Genomic DNA, 6,196 nt, shown 5'->3' with positions numbered 1-6,196 from the left:
GACATTTTCGTTACACGTTTTCTGAATCTTGGTAATTGGAGATATTATGATATTAATTAATTTGCAATTGCACAATTAGTCTACATTATGATAGGGACTTAGGCGTGGCGACCCGACCCCGGAATCCTGTAGTCTGTCGGTAGTGGATAGACCGAGAAAAGTTAGTTACTACCCACAAGGTCATACGAAAAGGTGACGTCAATCAATATACATAGATTCTGTTTTACGTAGGAAGTTATTATCGATTATATTGAAAGGTGTCTGAGGCGTGACGTCTCATCGCATTGTCATGTTTTCATTATTTCGTTACTCCTTAGACTATTTTTCCATTCTCTAAGTGTTACACACGTCCGGACCTGACAGCAGTGTTGTAGAGACAAAAAATTGTTTGTCTTTTAAATTATTATTTGCCTAGCGAAATCAACTCAATTATTACAATTTGAATATATATGGTAGCGCCATAGTGTACACAACATTAATATACTTTCCTCATTGAACGGTAGCATTATTTTTTGTGTTTTTTCTGTGTTTTTATGTGGGTGAAATAGGCATTCATTGATTTGGGCATACATTTTTTTTTATGAAACCAAGTGACGGGTCGATCAAGTCGTGCACTGGTGGTAAGCGACACACCGGTTCATGTCAGTTGCAGTGCCATTCAGAGATTTCAATCCCAAAGATCTGAGGGCACTGCCACTGCACCCGTCACCTTGAGACGTAAGTTGACAAGTCCCATGTGCCTCTAGTTTCACCAGCAAGCTTATTTTTCAAAACTGTGACGACGTAATGCTTACGTTACTGCTTGGTGGCAGAAAAAGGTAAGGGGCAGCACTTCCTTGGCCAAACTCTTTCACAAGGACCTCTACTGCTAGTAAAATGTACAAAAAAGTACTGTAATTGTAATGCTCACTGATGTCATGATAATTCCTTGTTGAAACTCTTCACCACGAGAGAAACAGAACTGAACTCTCGAAACTTAAGCACCCAGCGCGGCGCCGACGCCATTCCCAGTGTCTCCCAAGTTGTCATCCTTCCTATTCGTCTTTACTCTACTGCTTCTCATACTTATACTACTGCTATACTCATATCACTCCCTTAGTGTATGTAATGAGTCACATCTACAAAATTACAATTTTTTAGAAGAGGTTTAAGGATTCTACTAAAGAAATTAGACGATAACTTTTTATATAATCTCAGTATAGAGTACTAAAAAAACCGACCTCAAAAGTACGTGGAATTACATATAATTACCAAGTTTTATTGAAATCGGTTAGCGGAAAGTGCGCAAACCCGGATTCATCCCCTAGTTCGCCACTATACGGGGCTTGATACAGGAGATAATAAAAATCGGTTCGAACTACTCAAACAATTTTTTTTGCTCCTTATAATAACATTTTGGTGCTATTTATGAAAATGAATCTTCACGCGTGAACCCTTAGAGGTGGATCATTTTCTTCAAAATTAAATGGGACCACTATGGGACCACTACCCTCTTTCCAAAAAAAAACGAATCATGAAAATCGGTACACAAATATTAGAGTTATCGCGTAACATACATACAGAAAAAACAATCGAATTGGGAATCTCCTCCTTTTTTAAAGTCGGTTAATAAAATGCCATATGTACCTGCATAATTTGTTTCATGTAGTTAGTATTATTTTTAGAGGAATTACATGTAATAAATGCACTTTTGACGTCCGATCACGTATGGCTTTGTTAAACAAGGCTACGATATTATTTGTTAATTAGCTTTGTCAGTGCTGTGAACATTCCAAGCGGGCCAACCTTAGGCCCGTTAGCGACCAAAGCGAAGGGAAGAAGAATAGAGAAACCAATTGTATTTGCTTATGTTCACTCATGACCTGAAGATGTCAATACAAAGGAATATTATTTTTAATTATTAGTAACAGAATATTTGTTACTAAACGACGCTTCTCTGCTCTTCTTTGGTAGATGGTCTTATTGTGACGGGACGAACGAGTCGAGCACCTGGTAGTAAGCGACACGCCTATCCACAAGAGTTGCAGTACTACTCAGAGCTTTAAATCTCAAAGATATTAGAGGCACTACCACTGCGCCTGTCACCCAGAGACATAAGTTGACTAATTCCATGTGCCTGTAATTTCGAACGCAGTGATGCACACTATTCTGCTTGGCGGCAGAAATAGGTGACGTGGCAATACTTCCCCGGACGAACTTTTTCACAAGAAGCTCTACTGCTCTACTGAGTTACAAACGTCGCAGTTATTTTAGAAAAATCGTTCTTGGTTCTTACGGAAGCTAACACTTTTTTGAGGTTTCTTACTCAGTCAGGCATCTTTAAACGTCTGGGCCACGATTAAACTTGTGCAAGCCAAGCACTTATTTTACATAAAACTGTACCGTACGCCAGCCGCTTGCAAACCGTTACCCTTACACAGCAACACATAGAAACCCATTCTGGCGTAACGGTGTTAATTAAGCCTACGGCGCAGCGGCACTGAAAATGTCACATTATCAGTTTTTTATTTGACGCAAAAATCAATATACATTTACTTTACTTACTTTTTTTTTATTACTGTTTTTAGTAACTTTCGCTTCCGCTTCCGTTTGCAATAGTTACCATTTCTTTACACCGCAAATACATTGCCAGCCCATGAACACAAGCCATTGACTTCTGTACCTTATATCGTTGAAAAATATTCAAAGAAACAATATAATTAAACTCTTTTTGTTGTACACGTGACTTTGAATTATTATTCTCCGATGATATACTGCATCGGACCACACTGCGTCACTTTTCTTCTCGATGGAATACAGGTACGGTTTTAGATATTAAGCATAAGAAAATAACAAAGTAATTTATTTACAGGTCGTATGTTGTCCAAAAACAAAACTAAAATACACATTACTTAAAGTTAAATGGCAAAGTTATAAGACTAAATAGCAAGCAATCTACCTCCGTGGCCGAACGGTTACCATGCCGGACTGCCACGCAGAGGTCCCAGGTTCGATTCCCGGGCCGGGAGAAATAGTTGTATGGCCTACAATTATTTCTCTCGTGAATTTGGGTGTAATTTGTGGTTGTCTATATGTGTGTCCATGGCACTCGCGACACAGGGTTTCCCTAGTGCGGGGCTATGTTGAGTGTGTGCGTTATTTATTTAAAAAAAAAAAAAAAAATCGTTTGTTTGTTTTTAACCTATTGTGTCCCACTGCTGAGCAAAGGTCTCCCCCAAATTCCTCCACTGCTCTCTGTCTTTGGCAATTTCTCGCCACTACTTTTCCAACGCATCAAGATCTTTCCGCCAACGCCTTCTCGTTCATCCCCACCATCGCCTTCCATCCTCGGACACCCAAGGACTGACGACGTTCGACAACTTCTAGAGTTGCATTTCGCTAACGTGGCCCACCTAATCGCATTTGAGCTTGGCTGTTTTGTTCCCTACATCAACAATGCCAGTCATTGAATGCAGCATTGTATTGTGTCGGTTAATGCGTTTAAGGCCCAGAATGCTGCATTCCATCGCGCTCTGGCAGATTTTGAGTTAAGACTTCTGGAACTCGGTCAGCAACCATGTCTGTCCATCGTAGGTTACATATCGATGAGTCGGCTCTTAAGCGACATAGGTCAATCTTCATGCGCCCTTTCAAGGACCTTTTCGAGAACGCTTGGAAGAGCTACTGGTCCTTGAAAGGTCACTTTCAAGGACCAGTAGCTCTTCCAAGCGTTCTCGATGGGATGACGGATTTCCTTGTCTTGCCTATTTTCCAAACTTGGTAACTGGTCCAAGTAGATATACTCATCGATGTACAAGTATTTCCTGCCCGTCTACCATCTGGTTTATTTTAATTTAATAAAATAACTATCTTTTCGAGGGTAATAATTTCGTCAAATAACACTACAAAACGAGATGCAAAAACTTGCAATAAAATACAAGATCTTTTTTAAAGATTTTTTTTTAATATTGCTCAGGAATGACATCATTGTGGAGAATAGCTAAGAACCACAAAGTAAATCTGCTTATGAAGCACCATCAATTGCCAAAGTATTTAGTTTTCTTGTTAACTACTCCGTTGTCATCCGTGAAGTCAGTCTTAACCCCCTTGTCCTCTACCACCTTGCCGTTCACCATTCTGAATGACTTTTGCTCTGAGTGGGACTGGAAATGGTTTTCAGAATCAAGGTTTCCTTGATTCTGAAAAAAAAATTAAAAGATTACTAACAATGAACTGTTAGAACTTAGCTACAAGTCCCTAGAGGGCTATAGAAATACAAATAAAGTGGGAGCAAAGTCGTACTTTGAATTATACACAATTTTCTTTGTGTATGATTCAAAGTACTATGCCAATCGTATTTTGAATCATACATGATTTTGTTTGTGTATGATTTAAAGTACTACTTTACTGTTACGGGTCCACTTATTTCTTTTAAATAACAATTATTATTTACACATTTGCAAAATCTATACAGATCATTGAAATTGCTAGGCGCCGCGCAAATGTGTGTCTTGTGATGGATACAAGCAACCGGCAGCTAGAGCGAATATTTATTTTCATACAATAAATATGAAATCGACACAGTCGCCGGTTGCGGCAATCGAACACTGTCGCCGTTGAGGCAACCGCGACTGTATGAAAATAGAATATTTGCTTCTAATTGCTAGTTGCTTGTATCCAATACAAGAGGCACACTAACAATTATGTATTTATAAATTGTATAAAATATATTATATAAAACAATTTTCAAATTTACCCCTGGAGCATCTGTATCATAGCCCGATCTGAAAATAAAACAATTCAAATTCAACTCAATGTATTATTTATTATCTGCGATTATCATCAAACGTGTGCGAACGAGTACATTGTCTATTTAAACATTTCCGAGCCCCGGTAAAAATACAAATCAAGAATCCCTGGGAAAATTAAACTTTCGAGTCTGTTTCAAATGTAGGTTTCCTTATTTTTAGGCTAAGCATTCAGACAATCAAAAAATGATATTTTAATTAAGTTCTTTATTAAGTCATAAATTATAAAATGAACAATTATTTATGAAAGTTACTTTTTCTTTTATTGTGGGTACTTAAGGCACAAAGGGCATTTAATATAGAGTCAGATAGGGAATTGATTTTGTTACTGCCGTTGCGTAATTCCCACAAATTGTACTAAACTCCACTCCACAGTGTGGCCATGTCCATGTAACCAGAATAATAAATTACTTGGTTTTACTAAATCATTTTAATACTTTTTAATAAGTGAATTATGTCTCGAACGTCTGTATATTTCCGAGACTAACAACTTTAGTCTCGAGTCTCAAAAATGCCGAAAAATTGTCGAGACTCGAAATTTTCGAGACCGAGATTCCCGGAATGAAAGCCCTAACGAGTACCTAGTAATACCTATATATACTTACGGTACTTCAGGGAAGTCACTCTTCTTTGATTCAGCATTACCTTCAAATAAAACATGTTTTTTAAATACATTTTTGCACTCATGTTTTTCAGAACTTCAAATAATATTTTCTTTTATATTTACAAATAAAGATATACAGTTTAAGTAAAAAATATATATATATATCCATTAATATTATACAAAACAAAGTTGAGAAAGTAAATAAAATATACCATTCACGTAGCACACGAAAGCCACGACAACGAAAATCAAAATAACTTTCGATATTTTTTTTGGTTGGTTTTTATAAAAAGTTTAGTTTAAACTTTATCACTGACTTTAGCAACTGAAATCAGCTACAGTTCTCTTGTATTTATATTATAAACTTAACCTTGAGAAATGTAAATGAGGATTACGCGTAGACTTATGTTTGCTTACTAATATTTGTTATATGGAAGGTTGGGGTTAGTGCTACTTAGATGAGAGGGTCTTTTAAGCATTCTTACGAATGAACATCAGTGTTTAATTAACGATAACGATTTCAGGTGTAATTTGCTTGCCTGTAAAATAAAGATTATTTGACTTTCACTTTAGGTTGAATGGGAAGAAAAGGAGAGCCAGAGCAATCCAGATACAAGAGACTAAGATTTTTTTAAGTGTCCTTGTGCCTGTAGACGATGCTCACCACTCTCACTCGGTGAAATGCCTGTCTGAAAACGCCTAGGCATAAAATAGCACTTCACTAGTTTAGACAGGCTGCCTACAATTCACAACGTAAGGGAAAACCTCTGCATAAAAAGTTTATTGAATATTACGATGTTTTACA

The 6,196-nt window shown here is 37.3% G+C and overlaps 1 long non-coding RNA gene across 1 annotated transcript; it reads right to left on the bottom strand.

Annotated features, from left to right (window-relative positions):
* Positions 1–3,978: 3,978 nt before the first annotated feature.
* Positions 3,979–5,432, bottom strand: LOC113229873. Its single transcript, XR_003310444.1, has 3 exons — positions 5,393–5,432; positions 4,736–4,763; positions 3,979–4,178 (listed from the first exon to the last, which is right to left on the bottom strand). It is a non-coding gene; the product is annotated as an uncharacterized LOC113229873 (long non-coding RNA).
* Positions 5,433–6,196: the final 764 nt, after the last annotated feature.

Source organism: Hyposmocoma kahamanoa, unplaced genomic scaffold, assembly GCF_003589595.1.
Source record: "Hyposmocoma kahamanoa isolate Upper Pololo Valley unplaced genomic scaffold, ASM358959v1 63, whole genome shotgun sequence".
NCBI lineage: Eukaryota > Metazoa > Arthropoda > Insecta > Lepidoptera > Cosmopterigidae > Hyposmocoma > Hyposmocoma kahamanoa.
This window is presented reverse-complemented; position numbering and strand designations above follow the sequence as displayed.